General features: G+C 34.5%; 1 protein-coding gene across 1 annotated transcript in view; it reads left to right on the top strand.

Annotated features, from left to right (window-relative positions):
- The window catches only part of LOC129751861 (semaphorin-5A), a 325,193-nt gene that overhangs the window by 81,564 nt on the left and 221,054 nt on the right, over positions 1 to 22,575 (top strand). The gene's annotated exons all lie outside the window — the stretch shown is intronic.

The following is a 22,575-nucleotide window of genomic DNA, read 5'->3' as shown; positions in this document are numbered from 1 at the left end:
GGTAAAGGTGTCCCCTTGAAATAATACATCGAATAGTTTCACTATAATATAAGTTAAGGGGACCCCCTAGAGTAAGCATTGCAGAGTTTTCTCGCATTTTTTTTGCTGAACAAATTAGTACAAATTTTTACAATACCTGACAATGTCTGTTCATTTGATCTTGAAAATGCGAACAAACCTAAGCTGAATTTGGCGCTAATTAAAAAAAAATCAATAAGAAAGTGACTTAAACAACCTAAAATTTTGATTTTTGTTATCGAAATCCGTCAGCAGCGTTCAAATCTCTTTTAAAACTTCCGAAAAAAAACTGTTTGTATAAAACAAGCATATTAAATTGCAGCCTAGATCTCAGTTTGCTTAATTTGTCAATTTTTCTTTGAAAACTTGGGCATGTTCGAAAAAATCCGGGCAAACTGCAATGCATACCGTACAACAAATAATACATCACTTACTCTTATTAATTGAATCAAGGAAATATTTCAGGAGTTTCCTGCAAATCAAGCATTATGTTCTAATAAGGACGTATTATCTCCTCGTTTGAAAAAAATGTTACGGATTTTACGGGGGTTTGATTAACCTTTTTTAAATTTGTCAAATTAAAAAAAACAGGAATTATCAGTTTTTGCCGAAATTTGAAAAGTGAAGAAAATCATTAAAAATCCTTTTAAATTGCAAGGTTTTTCGGGCTTTGTAGGGGTTGAGAAAAAATTATTAAAACCAGGCAATCTGGAATGCTCAGCAAGAGTGTGAGTATGAATAATGAAAATAATTATTACTTTTTCGATCGTAATGGCCGCCGCCCGTGGCGTAGAGGATAGCCTTCAAGTCTTCTAAGCCAGGGGGTATGAGATCGAATCCCGGTCACGGCATACATAGTACACTTTCGATGGGTTGGTGGTTTTAGCATTTGGAAGATGCTAGCCATCATATTCTCGAAAGATGAGGGCCGGACAATCCGGGTAATTTTTTATAAAAAAAAACCTGGCAAAATCCGGGCATTTCATTTCCAAATCGAGAACGAAAATCCGGGCAATATCCGAGCAAATTTTGTCAAAAACCCAGAAATTACTGAACAAAAATTTAAAAAAAGAGTTGAAAAAATATTTTTTTCAACAAAATTCAAAAGCAAATTTGAAATCGTATTTAATCTTCGAAAAATCCTTTCTTAATTATTTTTGCAAAATCTGCTCAAAAATTTTTGTTTTGGTGGCTAAATAAAAACAAAAAATAACACAATTTAATTTTTTTTTTCATTGTTATAAAGTGAAAAAATCCGGGCAAAATCTGGGCATATAACAATGAAATCCGGACAACCGGGCCGGGCCGAACTGTTCTAAAATTTTGTATCAAATATACGGGCAAACCCGGATAAAACTGGGCAATCTGGCAATCTTACTCTACACCCTTTTTTTTATTTTGTTAAAAAAATGAAACTGTAGTTGACTAAATAGGATCAAGGATAAGATTTGAAATTCTAACTAAAACTTTTCCAACTGATAAAGTCCATATTTTTTTTTAATTGTCCTCTACTGAAGGAAAAACCCTGAATTCATCATATCATTTTCTAAATCACCATTCTCAAATTATTTTTGTCATAAGAACTCTCATAAGGAGTGTATTCGAAAAAAAATGCAACACTTTGTTTTGCGAATAATTTTTGAATGCATGGATGGAAATTGAAGAAATTATCAGTGAAGCTACCTAGTAATGTAAAATGTATTTCTACAAAATTAAGTGATAATTTGTCTAGTAGTTTTCAAGATAGGCTCCATGGGCTACAGCAGCTTTACGACAACTGAAAGCGACAAAAAGGCGTGCCCTTCGAAATTTCAACAAGCACAAATCGCCGCATACCAAGGAAGAATATCGCAAACTCAACTCCGCCTATAAAAAAGCCGGCCAACGTAACTATCAAAACCATCTTCGTCGAATTCAGCAAAATCTCAAGATCCTTCTGGAATCACATTAAAAATCAGCGGAATGAACCTGGAACACCGTCCTGCATGTTCTTAGATGGCATCATGGCGAACTCTGACTCCGGAATCTGCGATCTCTTTGCCAATAAATTCTCGAGCATCTTTGATACATCTTCAATAACCGACGACCAACTGAATCGCGCCATCAGGAGTGTTTCACCACTGGGCTTTTCTTTAAACGGTATAACAGTCGAGGACACAATCATCTCTAAAGCAGCCACTAAGCTCAAAAACTCCTTCTCTACGGGCCCGGATGGGATACCAGCTACCTTCCTGAAGCGTTTTATGCCTTCTTTGCTGACTCCTATCAGGCTTATCTTCCAAGCTTCGCTCGACCAGGCCACCTTCCCCTCACTGTGGAAAGAAGCTTACATGTTCCCGGTTCATAAAAAGGGAGATAGGAAAGATGTTAATAATTACCGAGGAATTTAAGCTCTGTGTGCTATTGCCAAACTTTTCGAATTGGTGGTTTTAGATCCCATTTTCATGTTCTGCAAGCACAACCTCTCCAACGACCAGCATGGATTTATGCCTCAACGCTCAACTACAACTAACTTACTAACCTTTACCTCGTATGTGCATGAAAGTTTTGCAAAGAAATCCCAAACTGATGCCATCTATACCGATCTGTCTGCCGCATTCGACAAGGTGAACCATGATATTGCCATCGGAAAGCTCGCGCGTTTAGGATTTTGTGGATCTCTCATTGGCTGGTTCCGCAGTTACCTTACGGCACGTAAATTGACAGTTCGTACGGGTAACTGTTTTTCCAGGCAGTTCTCAGCTTCATCAGGCGTGCCTCAGGGAAGTCACTTAGGGCCGTTAGTATTCCTAATTTACTTCAATGACGTGCTGCAACTCCTCGATGGACCAAAATTGGCGTATGCCGACGACTTGAAACTGTACTACTCTATCAATGGCTCCGAGGATGTGAACTTCCTACAGAACCAGTTTAACCTCTTTGCCTCCTGGTGTGATGCCAATCGCCTACCTTTGAACCGTGATAAATGTGTAGTAATATCATTTTCCCGCAAACGACGCCCGCTCTCAGCCGTGTATTTCCTTGGAAACGATGCAATCTCTCGAGCTCAACACGGTAAAGATCTTGGTGTGATCCTCGACGCGCGGCTGGATTTTAAGAATCACACCAACTATATCGTTGACAAAGCCTCCAGAAGCCTGGGTCTTCTTTTCCGCATGACGAAGGACTTTAAGGACATCTACTGCCTGAAGAGTCTTTACTGCAGTCTGGTTCGATCGATCCTCGAATATGCTTCTGCGGTTTGGTGCCCATATTATCAAAACGGCTCTGATCGCATCCAAGCCATCCAACGTCGTTTTTTGAGGTATGCCCTTCGACACTTAAACTGGCAAGACCCTTTTCGACTTCCCAGCTACGAAAGCCGCTGCCGCCTGATCGACATCGACACGCTGCAAGCCCGCAGGACCGCTACTCGTGCTTCTTTTGCCGCTGATCTGCTTTCATCAAGAATCGACTCTCCTGCACTTTTGGAAGTTCTTCCACTTAGCGTCCGACCTCGTGGTTTGAGGAATCGGGATCTTCAGCTCTTCGTTCCTGTTAGACTAAACAGTTACGGGGCCAACTCTGCAATAATTGGCGTCATCAAGACTTTTAACCGCTTCTCAGAACATTTTGATTTTGACGTTTCGAAGGTTTTATTCCGGAAAAGAATTCTTAGTGTTCTAAGTTCAGTGTAGATTTGTATTTGTTGTTAGTTTTTAATTTTAAAATATCATTTGGATCAATATATGATCTGTTGATTTAATAATAAATAAATAAATAAATAAATAAATAAATAAAGAAGTCCAAGAAGAACCAAAAGTGAGCTAAAATTAGTATAAAAGTGAAGATGATTGATTCCATTAAGTGAGAGGAATGTAAGATGTTTTTTCAATCTCAATCCAAAAATATGAATAGAGAAGGCCTGACTTCATTTCTACAAAGTTCCAATACTGCTCACCGGTAAAATAAATAAAATACGGTGATCAAATTGTACGCAAAATATTTAGACTGCTAGTTGGGAGATATGTATTATGAAAAAATTTGGCAATGGACAGCAAAACGAACTCTTTGGCGGTCACCTGGCAGGATTCCAATTTTTCGTTAACAAGTCTCACCTGTATTTCCCGAAAAAATTGAAAAATTTAGTGTCTAGTACTTTAGGATACAGCAAATTACTCAGTCTTTCATAACGGTTGACACGATGAATGCAACAGATTTCTCTGAAAAGCACTTCAAGTTTATACTTTGTTTAAATTGGATTTGGAATCTAGCCATAAACGGTGGTGGAGTGATGAAAAGTCAAAAATGTTGTTTTTGTGCCGAAAGGGGATAATCGGCAAAATTTGTTATAACTTCGACCGATTTCAAAATTTCGAATTATTTTGAAGGTCAAGCTTCAGGAAACAGAAAACGTAGTCAAAAATATCCTTGATTTGAAAAAATGAAGGTTTATATTATGCATTATAAATGGCGCACGTGTTGCTCAAGAATTAAAGTCGAAAAAGTCGAAAAATTTCTTCATTGTACGCTATCTCAAACAATACTTGACAGAACATCACAAAAATTTTCATATATAAACATTACATTACCAGGTAACTTTGCTGCGAATTTCATCAATTTCTATCAACGGATTCAAAAATTATTCGTAATACAAAATATTGCATTTTTTTTTCGAATATACTCCTTAGTTCAATTACTACTTTCATTAAGCGATTCTCAAAACATGAATATTTTTATATTTCAATCTCGTTTCATTCCAAATTTATGGTTCCGTATCTTGAAAATTTAATTACTGATTTTGAAGGTCACTTTTATCACATTCAGAAGGACTTTTTACAGACGCGATTTATATTTTATTTAAATATTTAGGAGAGGATGTTTGCACGTGATGTAACAATTATTGTTTGAAGATATGAGATATAATGGTTAATTGAAGGCAATATAACGAACTCTTCATAGATTTTTTTTGTATGTTTAAAATAGTATATTTTCTCTGGGACAGCAAATGAAAAATAAATTATACATAGAGGAACCCTCGTGAAAAATTGCCCCGGGCCCTATGGCTTAGTCTAGCTCTGCGCTGTATTTTAACTTTAGATTTAGTAGTTTTATTTGGAGGAGCGTATGAATTTCAACTATGAAATGTTGTAAATACCCTTTTTTTGGAACTCCTAATGAATTTAAATCTTTTGAAAATGATTTTATCATAACTTATTTTCAACGCACCCTTGAAGACCAGACGAAAATATAGTCAAAATGTAAGTTTAAGTGGTCATAAATGTCGTGATCCTACATTAGTTCAAACAAGTTTGGTGAGTGACCATAAAGTTTAATGTCAAATATGGCCTCAATATTTCATTTTCTTTCAAATTGGTATGGGTAAATTGCAATGGGCTTTACACTTCTAGGAATGACGGTTTTTGATTTTTTTTTATTTTCTTGGTAGTTATTACTCATCAAAATTGGAAAAAAAATTCAAAATTATTTAAATTTCCCATCGACTGATCTGGTTCTGTTGAAAAAGTTTCTAGACGATTACAGTCTCAAATCATTACAAAACGATGTTTATTTATTACATCCGACGTTTCGGCATGTATATTTTGCCTTTATCAAGGAATTTGGAGAGTTGGGAACTGTTTTTTTTTTAATTTTGATTAATTATTGTATCAGCTAATGTTATTCCTTATTTCGAATTGTTTAAATTCTACGACGACGGTATATAATAAAATGTTGTAGTCAATACAAATCAAATGAGTAAACAAATAATATAAAACAATGTGCATGTTGAAAATGGTTAATAATTTTTCGTTTTAATTGTCCAGAATGTTTTTTGAATCTATGAAACTGTCATGAAGAAAAGTCGTCTCGTTGTCTGTGGTGTGAAAACTTAGAACATGAATGATTGAACACTCATACGTTGCGCGCAAATTTCTATGAAATATTGCTTCTTACTGGCTGAGCGTAAAGAAATCTATTGCAAATTTATGATGTTTTTGTTTGGTGATACATTTTTAAAAACTTACAAGATGTTTTTTTTTGTTTTCTTGTTCGTTCTTTCGTTAACCACTATCAGTTGTTATTGAAATTATTTATCAGATGTGCTGGACGAGAATTTCTGTTGTTTATTTGGCTATGACGTAAAGTTGTGGGATAATTACTCAGTTTGAAATGAGAGTCCATTATTTGGAATTTTGATTTCTCATTCATGTTAGGGGAAAGTTTGGCAACTCGATTGATGAAGCGACATTTATTTTTCGATTAAGTAGAAGGGCTAGTAAATTTTCCAAAAACCTTCCACATGCGATCGGTTTTTGATACCAGCTGCTATTTGCTGATTGGTTATTTAAACGTTTAAGAAACATGTCGAGAAATGGAATTTTGTGGCCTTCTTCCATTTTACTAGTAAACTGGGTTTCTTGAAAAAATTAAAATGCCGAAACGTCGGATATAGTAAATGAACATTGTTTTATGATTTTTTATGACTGAAATAACCGAGAAACTTTTTCAACAATTTTTTAAATAATTAAATTGTTTTGTCATTTTTGTCATTTTTGTCATTTTTGTCATTTTTGTCATTTTTGTCATTTTTGTCATTTTTGTCATTTTTGTCATTTTTGTCATTTTTGTCATTTTTGTCATTTTTGTCATTTTTGTCATTTTTGTCATTTTTGTCATTTTTGTCATTTTTGTCATTTTTGTCATTTTTGTCATTTTTGTCATTTTTGTCATTTTTGTCATTTTTGTCATTTTTGTCATTTTTGTCATTTTTGTCATTTTTGTCATTTTTGTCATTTTTGTCATTTTTGTCATTTTTGTCATTTTTGTCATTTTTGTCATTTTTGTCATTTTTGTCATTTTTGTCATTTTGGTCATTTTTGTCATTTTTGTCATTTTTGTCATTTTTGTCATTTTTGTCATTTTTGTCATTTTTGTCATTTTTGTCATTTTTGTCATTTTTGTCATTTTTGTCATTTTTGTCATTTTTGTCATTTTTGTCATTTTTGTCATTTTTGTCATTTTTGTCATTTTTGTCATTTTTGTCATTTTTGTCATTTTTGTCATTTTTGTCATTTTTGTCATTTTTGTCATTTTTGTCATTTTTGTCATTTTTGTCATTTTTGTCATTTTTGTCATTTTTGTCATTTTTGTCATTTTTGTCATTTTTGTCATTTTTGTCATTTTTGTCATTTTTGTCATTTTTGTCATTTTTGTCATTTTTGTCATTTTTGTCATTTTTGTCATTTTTGTCATTTTTGTCATTTTTGTCATTTTTGTCATTTTTGTCATTTTTGTCATTTTTGTCATTTTTGTCATTTTTGTCATTTTTGTCATTTTTGTCATTTTTGTCATTTTTGTCATTTTTGTCATTTTTGTCATTTTTGTCATTTTTGTCATTTTTGTCATTTTTGTCATTTTTGTCATTTTTGTCATTTTTGTCATTTTTGTCATTTTTGTCATTTTTGTCATTTTTGTCATTTTTGTCATTTTTGTCATTTTTGTCATTTTTGTCATTTTTGTCATTTTTGTCATTTTTGTCATTTTTGTCATTTTTGTCATTTTTGTCATTTTTGTCATTTTTGTCATTTTTGTCATTTTTGTCATTTTTGTCATTTTTGTCATTTTTGTCATTTTTGTCATTTTTGTCATTTTTGTCATTTTTGTCATTTTTGTCATTTTTGTCATTTTTGTCATTTTTGTCATTTTTGTCATTTTTGTCATTTTTGTCATTTTTGTCATTTTTGTCATTTTTGTCATTTTTGTCATTTTTGTCATTTTTGTCATTTTTGTCATTTTTGTCATTTTTGTCATTTTTGTCATTTTTGTCATTTTTGTCATTTTTGTTCTTCATTGCAGAAAGAATTAACATTTCTAATCGTAGAGATCGTTTAAATGATCGCAGTGTTTAAAACTGCCTAAAAAAAAACTTGAACCTTCTTTTCAATTCACTGAGCTTAAATGCAAATAGGCTGACCCGATAATATTTTCGCAGTAAATGCCAATCTGTCTATCAACACACCGAAAGCTAGGCGATGATGGCAAAAATATGGATCAATGCCATCGCCCTTTCGCGAAAAAATCAAGTCCAACCTTAGGCATCATCATCATCATCGTGAACATCATCCGATCGCGGTGGTCTACTTTCCAGCCCTACAATTATCGTCCGCCTCCTCCTTCTCAATCTATTTACCACGGCTTGGTACTCTCGAAGGTCTTCCCCTCATCGGCTTTCAACACTCAACATAGCCCGCTCAATCAACTGCAGGCAGACAAAAAGTTCAAGCGTCCATCATCATCGAATCACTTAGAGACATCATAATAAACACCGCCATTTGGGACCCATCAGCAGCTATAACATTCGCACTGACTGGGTCGAAAAGCTGTCATCAACCAACTCACTTCTAGTTTTTTTTTTGCATTTCTTGGAGGCGTGTGAGGTCTTCACTTCTGAGGGAACATTGTCCTTTTGCATTTCTTGGGCGCAGTCGCGTGCAAAAGGTCATCCTGCTGCTCTGGTGGTGGTCATTCTGAACTCTGACAGGGTGATTAACACGCTACTGCCTCTTTCCATTTCTCGGGTCTGGTTTAAACGGACCCCAGAACTAGCCAAAGCGTAATAAGGGCTGTGGTTTACTAAGCAACACCCCGTAGCACAGTTTTATGTGGGATTTTATCCAGCGCACCTCGTCAGATTTAAACTCCGTGTCCGTGTCCGGAAAATGTCAGCTAGGTTTAGCGCTTGTTTAACCGTTTCCAACACGTTAATTACCACCGGGGTCTCTCGCAGAGGAGGTCCACACCGGTTCCCGATGGGGATCAACCCTCCGGGAGTAGACTGGAGTCCCTCTGTCGGCCCTGCTATAGTTTTAATATTTTAATTGGTCTTCGAATTGTCTAGGATCAACTAGAAAAAGCCTAGGAAACTTCAGGGGGCCCTCTAATCTACTGTGAACAGGGACGAGATGAAGCAGCATGGGTTCATTTGCTGCCACTATTCTGATTTTGTTCAGTATCCATTTTAATGAACGATTGTGGATATATAATCAACCGTTTAAATTTGATTCAGTTATTTCAATATTCAAAACTAAGAAGTATATTCGAAAAAATGCAACATTTTGTTTTGTGAATAACTTTCTGTTGAAAACTCAGGATTCAGTGGTAGAATTGAGTTACTTTCATTCACATTATGTTGTCTAGTCACTGTAATACAACATATTAGATTATAGATAACTTGATCACCAGAAAAACACACACACTAATTGACTCGCTATATTAGCCGACTAATTGACTTCCTGCACGCTTATGATCAATGACATGATATCGGTTTAATCCGTTCACACATCCCCCTCCTTTATGTTGGTATAACTGTTTTAAAATCCTATCCTTTTCTAGGATGTTCATGAAAAAAAAATGTATTAAACACAGGGAGACACACAAATTGTACGTTTTCCAAAGAGAAATATGCTGACTTACTTAAAAAACACTAATTATCGCAACATTAGAATAAAAAAATAAATTTCAAACAAATTCGTTTTTATTCTAAGAACTCGTATATTTACTTGGCCAAGAGTACTTTCAATGAACTGATGTGAAGTAAATATGAAGAACTTACGCTACGATGCGTGGCCGATGTTTACAAATCTCAATTCCACCATTTTTTCAATCTCCGTTGGACTGAATCATCTCAAATATTTTAATGAACCTTACGTCTCTGTTCACTAACTAAACAATTGAATGTACGCAATATAAGCGTCCACTGTTCCAAAAAATGCGAACTATGTAAATACTAAAAAAACAATTTCAACTACATTGTCCTGAATCTATTCTCTTTTCCGAAGAAATGCAAACCATTGAACTTTGATTTTTTAGCAACAAAAGCTGTTCTTTCAACATCCTGCAATGTTATACTCTTGACGCATATCAAACTTTTCACTCGATGTTCTTTTTTCCCAGACAGTTTGTTCAAGCTATCTTATCTCGCTAACGCGCTTTGCAATTTAAGCTTTAAAATTTTAAGCTTTTCTTTCGATTTGCTTGGAATTCTCATCAGCAACTAAGGCTGTCTCCTCAACTCGCCATTCGATTTTATGCTGTCCTCTCAACTAACTCGTTTTTTCCATAAATTTCTCAGGCTGTCCTCTCAACTCGCCTTTCGATTTCAAGCTGTCCTCCCAATTCGCTTGTTTTTTCATTAATTACTCAGGCTGTCCTCTCAACTCGTTTTTCGATTTCAAGCTGTCCTCTAAACTCGCTTGTTTTTTCATCAACTAGTCAGGCTGTCCTCTCAACTCGTTTTTCAAACTGTCTTCTTAACACGCTTGTTTTTTCATCATTTCCTCAGGTTGTCCTCCAAGCTCGCCTTTCGATTTCAAGCTGTCCTCTCGACTAACTTGATTTCTCATCCATAACTCAGACTGTCCTCTCAACTTGCCTTTCAATTTCAAGCTGTCCTCTCAACTCACTCGTTTTTTCATCAACTACTCAAGCTGTCCTCTAAACTCGTTTTTCAATTTAAAGCTGTCCTCTTAACTCGCTTTTTTTTTCATCATTTACTCAGGCTGTCCTCTAAACTCGCCTTTCAATTTCAAGCGTTCCTCTCTTTTAACTTGATTTCTCATCAGCTACTCAGGCTGTCCTCTGAACTCGCCATTCAATTTCAAACTGTTCTCTCAACTAACTCATTTTTTCATAAATATCTCACGCTCTCTATTTGCTTTATTTCTCATCAATAACTAAGTCTGTCCTCTCAACTTGCCTTTCGATTTCAAGCTGTCCTCTCAACTCGCTCGTTTATTCATCAACTACTCAAGCTGTCCTTTCAACTCATTTTCTATTTCAAGCTGTCCTCTTAACTCGCTTGTTTTTTCTTCATTTACTCAGGCTGTCCTCTAAACTCGCCTTTCAATTTCAAGCTGTACTCTCGTTTCACTTGATTTCTTATCAACTACTCAGGCTGTCCTCTCAACTCGCCTTTCAATTTCAAGCTGTCTTCGCAACTCGCTTGAGTTCTCATGAATAATTCAGGCTGTCCTCTCCTCTTTAATTTTTTTTTAGATTGTTTTTTTTAGATAATTTTTCGTTTAATTAAGCTTACGAGAAACAACCTGTCAAGGTCGTAAAAAGTGCAGACCTGTCCGGAGGTCCGAAGCTCGGAAGCAACTGATCGCTGACTGACTAATTGACTTCGTGCACGCTAAAAATCAATGATGCGATGACGGTTTAATTCTTTCACACAGTTAGGTATACGTGGCAAGAGAGAGCGTCCAATAACCCATTTTTTATGGGAAGGATCAGAGTCACCTTTATAGCTTTCAAGAGCGCACACCTTGCTATCTTGGTTAATTTTTTTTTTAAATTAATTTTCTGTTAACATATTTGGAACTTCAGCGGAAAGATATTTTGAAAACTTTCATAATGGACATCAGAACGAACTCTTGAGCGGGCACCTGGCCGGTTTCCAGCCAGAAATTTTTCGTTGACGTCTCGCCTGGATGTTCCAGAGATACTTCTACTATTTGCTGAAGATCTGTGGAAGCTGCAAATCAGTCAGACTAAATACACAAAGAAGACTGAATTCAAATGCAATCATTTTCCCTGCAACGCAGAAAATTGCCCAGATTTAATTACCTTATTTGCCGAACAGAAAAATTGTGTTAAAATTTTTATTTATTTATGCGCTCAAAACCAAAGATTTTGAGCATGTTTAATAAAAATATTTATAAAAGGTTTTATGGGAGCCTAAAGTACGATTAAAAATCTGTTAATATATTTTGATGAAAAAACAATTTTTTCAATTCTTTTCTCATGATTTTTGTTAAGAACTTCACTTTGAAATTAAATGTCAGGATTTTGTCAGGTTTAAGATAAAATAGCCCAGATTTGTCCGGCCCGGATACGTGCTTAAAAAATTCTGACATCCTTATTCTAAAGGTCTAACAAAGTTGATACATGGTTTTTGTTTGATCTGGAATCGTAATATTGCGTAAAAACTCTCGTGGAGTGCAAATTTTGATCATTCATATCTCATCCGTCTTAGGACATATTGCAAATCTTCTGATCTCATCTGAAAGATAATGAGCAATAGCTATTTCGGAAGTATTTTGCCCAGAAATAATGTTTTAGTTTTGTACCTTAAACTTAACCTAAAGTAAGACCATTTTCAAAAAGTCACACTCAATATTCAAAGCCGAGCGTTAAAACACAATGAAAAAATGTTCTTTTAATTAATAAAATAGACACTTGAGTTATCGTCCAAAAGTTTGGGATCACCCCTTAGTATTGTGTATCGGCCAAAAGTTTGGAATCATTCTTTTAAAAACATGCAAATTTATCTCATTCATATCTTTCTCATCTAAGATCGTATTGCAGATCTGAAGGGTTCATTTGGAAGCTTAGAAATTATTGTTTTTTCATAAATCTATTCAAAAATTATGTTTTAAAGTGATAACCATAAAAAATTCACGTGAAATTAATTGATTTTTGAAAGTTCACACTTATGATTTTGATTTTTTTATGGCTAACACTTTAAAATATAATTTTTTAATGAATTTATGAAAAAAAAAAACAATATTTCCAAAGCTTTCAAATGAACCCTCCAGATCTGCAATACGATGTTAGATAAGAAAGATATCAATGAGATAAATTTGCATGTTTTTAAAAGAATGATTCCAAACTTTTGGTCGATACACCATACTAAGGAGTGATCCTAAACTTTTGGACGATAACTTAAGTGTCTATTTTATTAATTTAAAGTGCATTCCAAAATTTATGCACAAAACTTTTCAATTGTGTTTTGAGAAGTAATGAATAAATATTCTAATCCAACTCAAATTTTTAAATTTGGTCCACACTGTCCCGAGATGATCGGCTTTGAATATTGAGTGTGATTTTTTGAAAATGTTCTAACTTTAGGTTAAGTTTGAGGTACAAAACTAAAACATTATTTCTGGGCAAAATGCTTCCGAAATAGCTATTGCTCGTTATCTTTCAGATGAGATTAGAAGATTTGAAATATGTACTATGACGGCTGAGATATGAAGGATCGAAATTTGCATGTTTTTTAGTGGGTGATCCCAAACTTTTGGCCGGCAGTGTATATAGAGACTTCAATCACAAAACTTACAGCAGCACGACTAAAAGTTGTTATCAAACATATGTAGCTTTTGAAGAAAGGAGTATTTCTTCTGAAGATTTGCGCAGAATAAATTTGCGCTCAACTTTGATTGGTTCTATTATTCAATTTTCAAAATACAGAATAAAATAAATATAACTTGAAAACTTCACATTTTCAGCTTTCTTTGTGCAAATTTTTGAGCAAAAATACTCAATGAGTGATTTTGTACAGCGTTTGCAAAGTGATGCAATTAGATGTGGGACACCTTTTATGTTGTTTTTGTGGGAAAGAGGATCAATCGATTAAAATGGTCAAAATTTTGATCAAATTTAAAAGTTTTGAAAAATTTTGTAGGTCAAGTTTTAATGAACAGAAAGCGCACTGTGTAAAAGCTGATAAGCAGTGTGAAGAGAAAAGTAAAAGAACTCACATATCCTACAAAAACTATAAATAATTTTAGGAACAGTCTAGAGGATTTCCTTAGTTGAGTTAAGATGAAAATGATTTTTTATAATATATCTTTATTTGTATCAATGCATCATTACATTTATATCACATAACTATATTGAATTAGGTGTTCAGCTCAATAATTAAAGGTTCAGAGCCCTATAGTTAACTGAATACTAAAAAATTATTAATTCGACTTAAATTTGCTGAGCGCAATCAAGTTTTGTAATGTATAGAAGAACATCCTGTGATGTCAAAAATATTTTAAACTTTAACTAAAACTAAAAACTACCCTAAAACTTAAACTAATTAAAAAGAAACCGAATATCTGCTATGGAAGACTGCAGCGATTTATGATGAAAATGATGAAAATTCATCGCGAAAAGCGGCCAATTAAAAGGCATTTTTTATATCTTCATAAATTTGAGAGAAGAAAGTTCAAACAAGAAGATGTTTTTGCGATGGTAATGGAAAAATCTTTTAACTACTCTTTCTGCATTCGTTTGATGAAAAATATTGTAATATATAGGTCCCTTCCTTTAATCGACTGGGAGAGATTTTCGTATTTTTACACGTTCGTTACATAGTTTCGGCATCAAATTTCGGATGAGAACTGTTGAGTTTTTGGTAACACTTTGGGGCTTTTTGATAGAAAATGATCACTCAGTTTCGATGTTTTGATTTTTAAAAGCTAGACGTATTTGTAGAGGGTGCGCTAGACGGCGGATGAACCAGAGGTACGTTTTTATGAATAGATGGATGAACGAAAATGGCCAATTAGATTATTTCGAAAAAATGAGTGGCCAAAATATTCAGAAGGGTTTTTTTGCAACTCTTAATAATACAACTTCTTCAATCCATAACTTTTTTTCTCCTAGGCTACATCCAAAGAAGAAGTTGCAAAATTTCAATGCCGATAGGAGCTAAATATGTGCTGAAAGTGATATGTTTTCTTTTCTGTCACTGCAGTAAACCCTCATTTCCCATCTGCCTCATGTGGCACACTGGTTTAGTTGTCGCATGGGCAAGATGAAGGTTGAATAATGTTGTGAGTTCGATTCCCACCGACGACAATTTTTTTTTCTTGTTACTGGTATGAATATTTCAATAGAATGAATCCCATAAAATATTTTGCTTGTTTTGCTAAAATAATCGTATGAAGAGGTCTTGCATCATTTTGCCCGAGTACTCGAATTTTGAAGCCAGTGACGGGAAAGAAATCATATTAATGACGCAATGCACATTTCAGCGCATTTTTGGCACATAGTTAGCTCCGATGGGCATTGAAATTTGGTAACCTCTTCTTTTAGTATAGTATATTATCAATTTTGAAATAATATGATTATGATTGTTCATGTCACCTATGTTTCTTAATAACTCACTCGATGTTTTGGAACTTATTCATCCACAGCTGATCACATGTCAAACAAACCCGATGCAAGTTAATACAATGTCATCGACCATGGTCCTAGTCAGCAAAACCCGGCTAAGTAATGCAAACACTAATCACTCTCCCTCCGAATGCTGCAAGTCATAATTCTGTCAATTGCAACATTCACCTGATTAAGGCTGGAAAATCGATCGATTCAATCGGTTTGAGGTGTACTGTGACTACATCTCGAAACCAACCGCCAAGCCGGTGCCAGATATCGGGCGACATCAATATTTTGTGCTGTAGGGCAAGTAGGTGTTATGAATGTTGAAAAATTTGCGTAGGCTTTTGGTTTGTACAACTAAGCTAGGTGGTACAAATCTCTCGGGGATCAGGTAAGCTCGAGATCTCCGAGGTCTCTAGCTAGTATCTACTAGTAGAGGCAGTGGGTAAGCTAGTTTCCTACTAGCTTAGTTTAAGTTGGCGTCATCGGAGATATTTAATTCTTTTTTTTCTTTAGTTTATTTTACTTTTTTGCCATCATAGTGACGAACAAGTGTGATGAGGAACTGATTTCACACGCAACCTCTCTAGTTTTAGTAGGTTGTACTAAGATTATTTCTTGCTCTGTCTCTCTAGAGATTGGACTTGAATCGCTTGTGCAACGCGTACCTACTACATCATAGTCGTCGATTCGATGCTGGGAAGCTGGTTCTGGTCAGCTATTTTTTAGGGACCACATTTGATTAACCGGAGGCGGTGGCGTCTCATTGGCGACGACGACGACGACCACGACAACAACGACGCTCACCTCGCCGGGTGCTGAAGTTTCCAGACAAGTTTCATAACTTCATCACTCGGCTAAACTTGCCACGGAAAAGGGCAACAAATCATTTCGATTCCAAACACTCTGGAAACGGGGAGAGAAACAAACAAAACCCCAACAGCTGATCTAGAGGACTCAGGAGGATGCCTAGAGGCATTCTCAAACCTCTAAGGAAAAAAAAATAGCATTTGGCGACTACCCACATTTGCATGCGAAAAGTTGTTAGCTGCCCCCGAAGGTTGGATGCCAGCAATGCGCAATAGTTTGGCGTTCAATTCCCGAGAGAGGAGTACGCCTACTCGATAGTTTTTTGACGCAAACTTCATACGCAATACGCTATACGCGAGCGAGCGTTCTAGGTACTTACCTACCTAGTTGAGGCAATAATAAATTTGTCATTCGGCGAGCTTGTTGCCTGATTTGTGGTTGATCGTCGGCGTGATTTATCAAGATCTGAACACATGTTGAACCTGTGCTTTCGGTTTACCTACAGGAGGATGCGGGAGATATGGATCGGTTGGTCCATCAGAACTGTGGCCTGAGGGTCGCTCGGATTTCTTGCTACCTCAAAGAGGGAAAAATGACGGTCGCCATGTAGCATGAGTACTCTGGTGGTGAAATCTCAAACCTTGGGAGAGGTCGGCATCGAGTGCACTAGGATAGTTTTTATTCAGTTATTGATCGGTTGTTGGTCCAACACACTCTTTTGGAGCCAGCTAGCTTAGCCCACACAGGGTCGGGCTCCGGCATTTTTCGCGCGGATTGCGCGATGGCGTTAGTTGGCTCCAGTACTGTAGGTCAGTTGAAAGCCTCGGGTAGAACAAGTCTTTTTCCATCTCTCAGGCGGTGATGTGTAGGATTTTGGATTTATGTCTGAGCTGGCCTCAATTTGTTCAATATCTATATAAATGTTTTTAAGTTATTTCATTGCTATTTACATCACAAGAAATTTTAAACTCTTACTCAGTATTAATTGTCTTTTTTCTTCTTTTCTTTTACAGGTAAGGCGACAAATTGATTTGACACTCAAGTCAACCTCGGAACAACGTCCACAAAGCAATTAGTTTTGGACATCTGATAAGTACACCATTTATTGAATCCTAGATAGTCAACATGGCTTTTAAAAATGAAAATTCTAAACCCCTTATTAAATTTGATCCACGATAAACAGTAAACCGCTGCAAGTTTTTTATGGAAGTTTCAAATTCTAAAATTTTTACACCTCCCATGACTTTTTTCGGTTATTTTGCTGCCAGAAATAGCAATAAAAATTTTGGAAGCGATACATGCAGTCCTGAATTAGCGTAACGAGTTTGAAATTTGTATGGCAATTAATATGGGAAAACAAAACTTTTCTTTCAAAAATCTCCAGAGATGTACTTAAAATTACAAAAAATATAACTTTGGGTGAAAAATATTCCTTGATTCCTGTTTTACAATTCATGGAAACGAGCACAAACCTAAACTGTACCCCAGAAAAGATATTTGATGTTACACAAAAATTTTTGTTTTCAAAATATTTTTTTTTATATTTAAGCGTTTTAGACTGCTCATTTGAAAGCTGTGTAACCGTAGGATGAGAATTAAAAAATTTCAAAAAATCGTTTTGCATAGCCAACGAATTTATTGATTTAAATAACCTTTGCAAAATCATTTCATGAAATTAATAAAAGTTCTCAATAGCAAGCAAAGTCTGTCATTTTTAAATTCTTTCCAATGCACAGTTGTCCAGAACGGAACTTTATCGTGACAAAATTAATTACGAATATACTATGTATAAGAGATGGACAAATGGTGTCTTCAGCAAAAATTCTCATCATGTCATGGGTTTCAATAATCTTAAATCAAATTGTAGCCTACGGTTTTTGAGGAACTTTACCCAAGACATAACATACAGTGAGCGAAATAAGAATAGCACCACTATGTGTTTTGCTTGTTAAAATATGAATGATTGAAAATTACGAAAATTTTCAACCACAGTCTGTTCTGAATTGCTTAACGGATAAATCAAGCATAAGTTTATTTTTTTGGACGTAGCAATTGGCGTTGAGGACCAAAAATGTGAAAAAAGGGTGCGAAATAAGAATAGCACCACTTGAGTTTTTCAAGAAAAATAAGACTATTTTTAAAAATTTACTGTGTAAAAGTGAATAATAATGCTTCTACGAATTATTCAAATAGATGACTGCATGTTGAGGAGCTTTCCAGATTTTCAAAGGTTTTCAAAGGTTTAAAAAGGGGGTTTTAAGAGATGCTCCTCTAGCGTCAAGGAATTTGATATTTGAGCTTTAAAACTTTATCAAACTGCTTGACTTCTTCATTAACATTCATAAGTATGATGCAAAATGATGAAACATAGATTTGAGGCTGAGTTTGAATCCAAAAAGCAGGTTGGAATTCAAAAATACTGATGTTCTTTTAACAGTCTAACACTATTTCTCTAGTTTTATGTCATAGATACTATCTTGCCATCTTGCCAGCACTATCTTGCCATTTAACCAAATTCATGCCCATTTTCGAATATCCGGGATTAATTAGGAAGTGCTAGATGATTTTGGTCAAGAAATAAATACATGTACCGTGTGAAGGCTTTGGAAATTCTAAGATCACGTAATCCAAAAAAAAATAGAATTGCATCAAGGTCACTAAAAGTGAATTTTTTGGACCGATTATCAGAATAAAGTTATACTTTGCGATGGAGCTTGATGGACCAGACGGCTAGCAATATTATTGATATGATTTGCAATTGAATCGGAAGTTGAGATGAGCAGGAATTTTTGCGGTTGTACATTTCTGTGCTGGTGATTCTTTTTCAAATACGGAAAAACTTTCTGCGCCTTGAACTTCCACAAAACTGTGATCTGAAAATACCTCAAAATGATGAATATGGGCCTAAATAAACCTGTAAAATCAATATTGAGACTAAATTTGGGTTTAACTGCAAGATAGTGCTGCCATCTACGACTTGAAACTGGAAAAAAAGTGTGGTTTACTGAAGAAAATCAAAGTTTTTGATTTCCAACCTACTTTTTTTTTATTCAAAATTAATCCCGAATGTTAGTTTCATCATTTACCGTCATTTTTATGAAGAAAGTAAGTAGTTTTTTACAGAATTACAGCTCAAATATTAAATTCCTTAACGCTAGAGGAGCATCTCTTAAAACCCCCTTTTAAAACCTTTGAAAACCTTTGGAAATCTGGAAAGCTCCTCAACATGCAGTTATCTATTTGAATAATTCGTAGAAGCATTATTATTCACTTTTACACAGTAAACTTTTAAAAATAGTCTTGTTTTTGTTGAAAAACTCAAGTGGTGCTATTCTTATTTCGCACCCTTTTTTCACATTTTTGGTCCTCAACGCCAATTTCTACGTCCAAAAAAAATAAACTTATGCTTGATTTATCCGTTAAGCAATTCAGAACGGACTGTGGAAGAAAATTTTCGTAATTTTCAATCATTCATATTTTAACAAGCAAAACACATAGTGGGGCTATTCTTATTTCACTCACTGTACATATGGCATTTTGTAAGCGAGTTATGATTTTTTAAATATTAAAATGTTAGGGTGTGTCGAATAAAAACAGTATTCTTGCTCTAACTTTTGTGAATGTCTTCTAAGCATTTGGATGAAATAAAATTCGAACATTTTTCAGAGAGAAGCGCAGAGTTCGTTTGTTATAAGGGCAAAAACTTTTACTTTTTTAATTGTCAAATCTCAGATTTGTGCAAACCAAAAAAATATTTTATGACAGCATTATTTTGTTCAAATATCAAATATTTGATTGTAAAATTATGGGAGACACGTTTTATTTTAAACTCATGAATGAAAATTTCAAAGTTTGTTCATTTTCAATACAAATTCACACATTTGAAGACTCTGTGAAAGAGAACATCCTCATTTCTCGTTCCATCATTTTGTAATTGGTTGAGTCTAGTCAATTGCGATGCTTAAATGAACGATTTCCATACAACATTGAAATACGTTGCGTAAATGAAATTCAAGAAAAATCTCTCTAGAACACTTTATGAGTCATGCTCCAATCAAGAAATATTGCTACGAGAAAAGTGTGCTAGTCAATAAATCAAAATCTCCTTTTCCAGTAGTCAAACCTTGCTTAACTTTAGCATGAGACCTTTTAGAGAACCAATGATAATTTTAGTCTAAGGCGCTTAAAATTTATCATATTCTTCCTACACTGAGATTAGTGAACTTACTGTTATTCATGATTCTTCAATATTATTGAGAAAAACAAGCAGGATTGTTGCAGAAAAACAATCACAGTTTCTACAACTTTCAACCGATTTTGATAATTGATCTCTGTGTTTCTCTGTTTTAAACTAACATGCAATGTTTACAGAGAATGGAGTTTTAAAAATATCAAAATCTAGTCAAAACCTGTCGATGAAATTGAGTTTTTTCTGAATAAAATGTGTTGTTTTGATCAAAAACTCACAAATTTCAACATCACTGTTAATTCAACCAAAAGTCAAGTTCAGATGATCGAAAGAAATTCAATTAACCTTCAAAGTGAAAAAAGGAACATTAAATTGATGCTATATGGCCTGAGATATTCGGGTTTTTGTTAAGGTTGCCAGATTGTCCGGTTTTATCCGGGTTTGCCAGGATATTTAAAACAAACAGTTCGGCCTGGCCCGATTACCCGGATTTCATTGATAAACGCCCGGATTTTGTAGACTTCAAATAAAAAAATTGTGTTGTAAATTTTATTATCTATGCCTCCAAAACTAAATTTTTTGAAAAACTTTATGAAAATAATCATAAAAGGTTTTTCGGAAGCTTGAAATACGATTTTAAATATGTCGATAAAATTTAATGAAAAAATATAATTCTTCAATTTCTTTTTTTGTGATTTCTGGGTTTTGATAAAATTTATCCGGAAATTGCCCGGTGTTTTGGTCGTTAATTGTGAAATCAAATGCTTAGATTTTGCAAGGTTTTAAAATAAAATTGCCTGGATTTGTTCGCCAAATCCAGGCAAATTTATATAAATACCTGGCTTTGATTTCAAAATTGACCACAAAAAAATCGGGAAATATTCGGGCAAATCTGGTCTAAACCCAGAAATTATTCAACAAAAATCAAGAAAAAAGTCGAAAAAAATGTTTTCTTTAATACTTACCGACAGAATTTAAATCGTATCTTTAGTCTTAAATCTTCTGGCAACCTTCAGATAGACAAGGCTGATTCTTTTGTAAATAAAAGATAGGAGACCTACGTTGTATAAAGAATTTGGACGTTAACATTTAAAAAAGAAGTTAAATATTGCAATAACTTGTAACACAACCAAGTTACGATCAAAACAAATTTACATATTTTTTTTAACTGTCGGACTATTTGGTAGTAATCGTCAGAAAATGATGAAACTTTTGCTTAAGTTCTAAAGAAGTTAGTCTTCAATAATATCCCAACTAAATATCCATAAAGCAAGTTCAACTTATTAGCTTCGAAATCAGCTTACCAGATAATCAATACGTTGTTTGATATCAGAGATACGCGTGAAGTAAAAATGCATGTTTTAGAAGACTGATCAAAAATTTTTGGCCGTTACACCCTACTACGGGGTGATCTCAAACTTTTGGACGATGACTTACGTAGCTATTTTAGGTATATGTATTGCAAATTTTTCGCACAAAAACAAATGTGTTTTAATAAGTATGAAAAAAAGATTCGAAAGCAACTCGAGTTTTGAAATTTGATCAACCCCACCCTGAGATGATCGTGTTTGAATTTGAAGTTCTGTTTATGAAAAATGTCCCAACTATAAGCTAAATTTAAATCATATAAATATAATTAATATTTTGTCAAATACATACGAAGAAGGTTTTGGTCACGATCTTTTGAATGAGATTAAAAGAAATCCAATATCTTATCAGATGACTGATATATGGCCGATCAAAATTTTCATGTTTTTAAGGAGGTGATCCCAAATTTTTGGCCGGCAGTGTACGTGTAGCAGAGATGCCATTGTGACTGATTTTTCAGGAATTGCCTGATTCTTGAGGCTCATCATGACAACCAGATAAGCCATTGCAATTCCCTGATTTTTTAATACAAGCCTGATTTTGCCTGATTTTCGTGAATGTGATGAAAAATGAGTAGCAATGAACTGCATATAAGCCATTGCTGAAGATAAAATGTGGAGTGACGAACAAAATACGAATTGTTATCGCTCCGAGTGAAATTTCCATAACTTTGACGTATTCTAATTTTTATTTTTTGTTTAAATTAAAAAAAAAAATTGGCAATCCTGACGTGTAGCCCCTATTGATGTAAAAGGTTTTTCTCCAAGTGGTTTTGATAAAAATCTTCTTCAAAAGCAAAATTATTATTAATATTTTTATTTTTATTATTTATTTATTTATTTAATTAAGGACATTTTACCGACTTTTGGCATTCGTGTCCGATCTTCAAAAGCTAAAGCTTGCTTCATTTAGAATTTGAGGAAACTTTTGCTCATATTGTGGCGCTCTTGGTGAACGGATTTGGAAGTTCTTGGCACCCACGGCCACGTGTCGATAATTTTGTCAGCTTCACGTATTTATTTTTGACATTCCACAAATCAACTGTATTTTGCAAACAATTCACATAGAAGAATAAATAAGTGAAAAAATTGTAACTTTTTTTTTCTAAAATTCTAAACTTCTAAACAGCTGCAGTTGCCCAGAAATACCGTATGACGCGTTATCACACGATATAAGGAAACATTGTCGACGATTTGGAAGCCTCAAGCCAATCGTCGGAGTGGAACTGTCGACCGGAAACTGAGTGGTAAGATTATGAAAACAATTAAGAGGAA

This window comes from Uranotaenia lowii, chromosome 3, assembly GCF_029784155.1.
Source record: "Uranotaenia lowii strain MFRU-FL chromosome 3, ASM2978415v1, whole genome shotgun sequence".
NCBI lineage: Eukaryota > Metazoa > Arthropoda > Insecta > Diptera > Culicidae > Uranotaenia > Uranotaenia lowii.
This window is presented reverse-complemented; position numbering and strand designations above follow the sequence as displayed.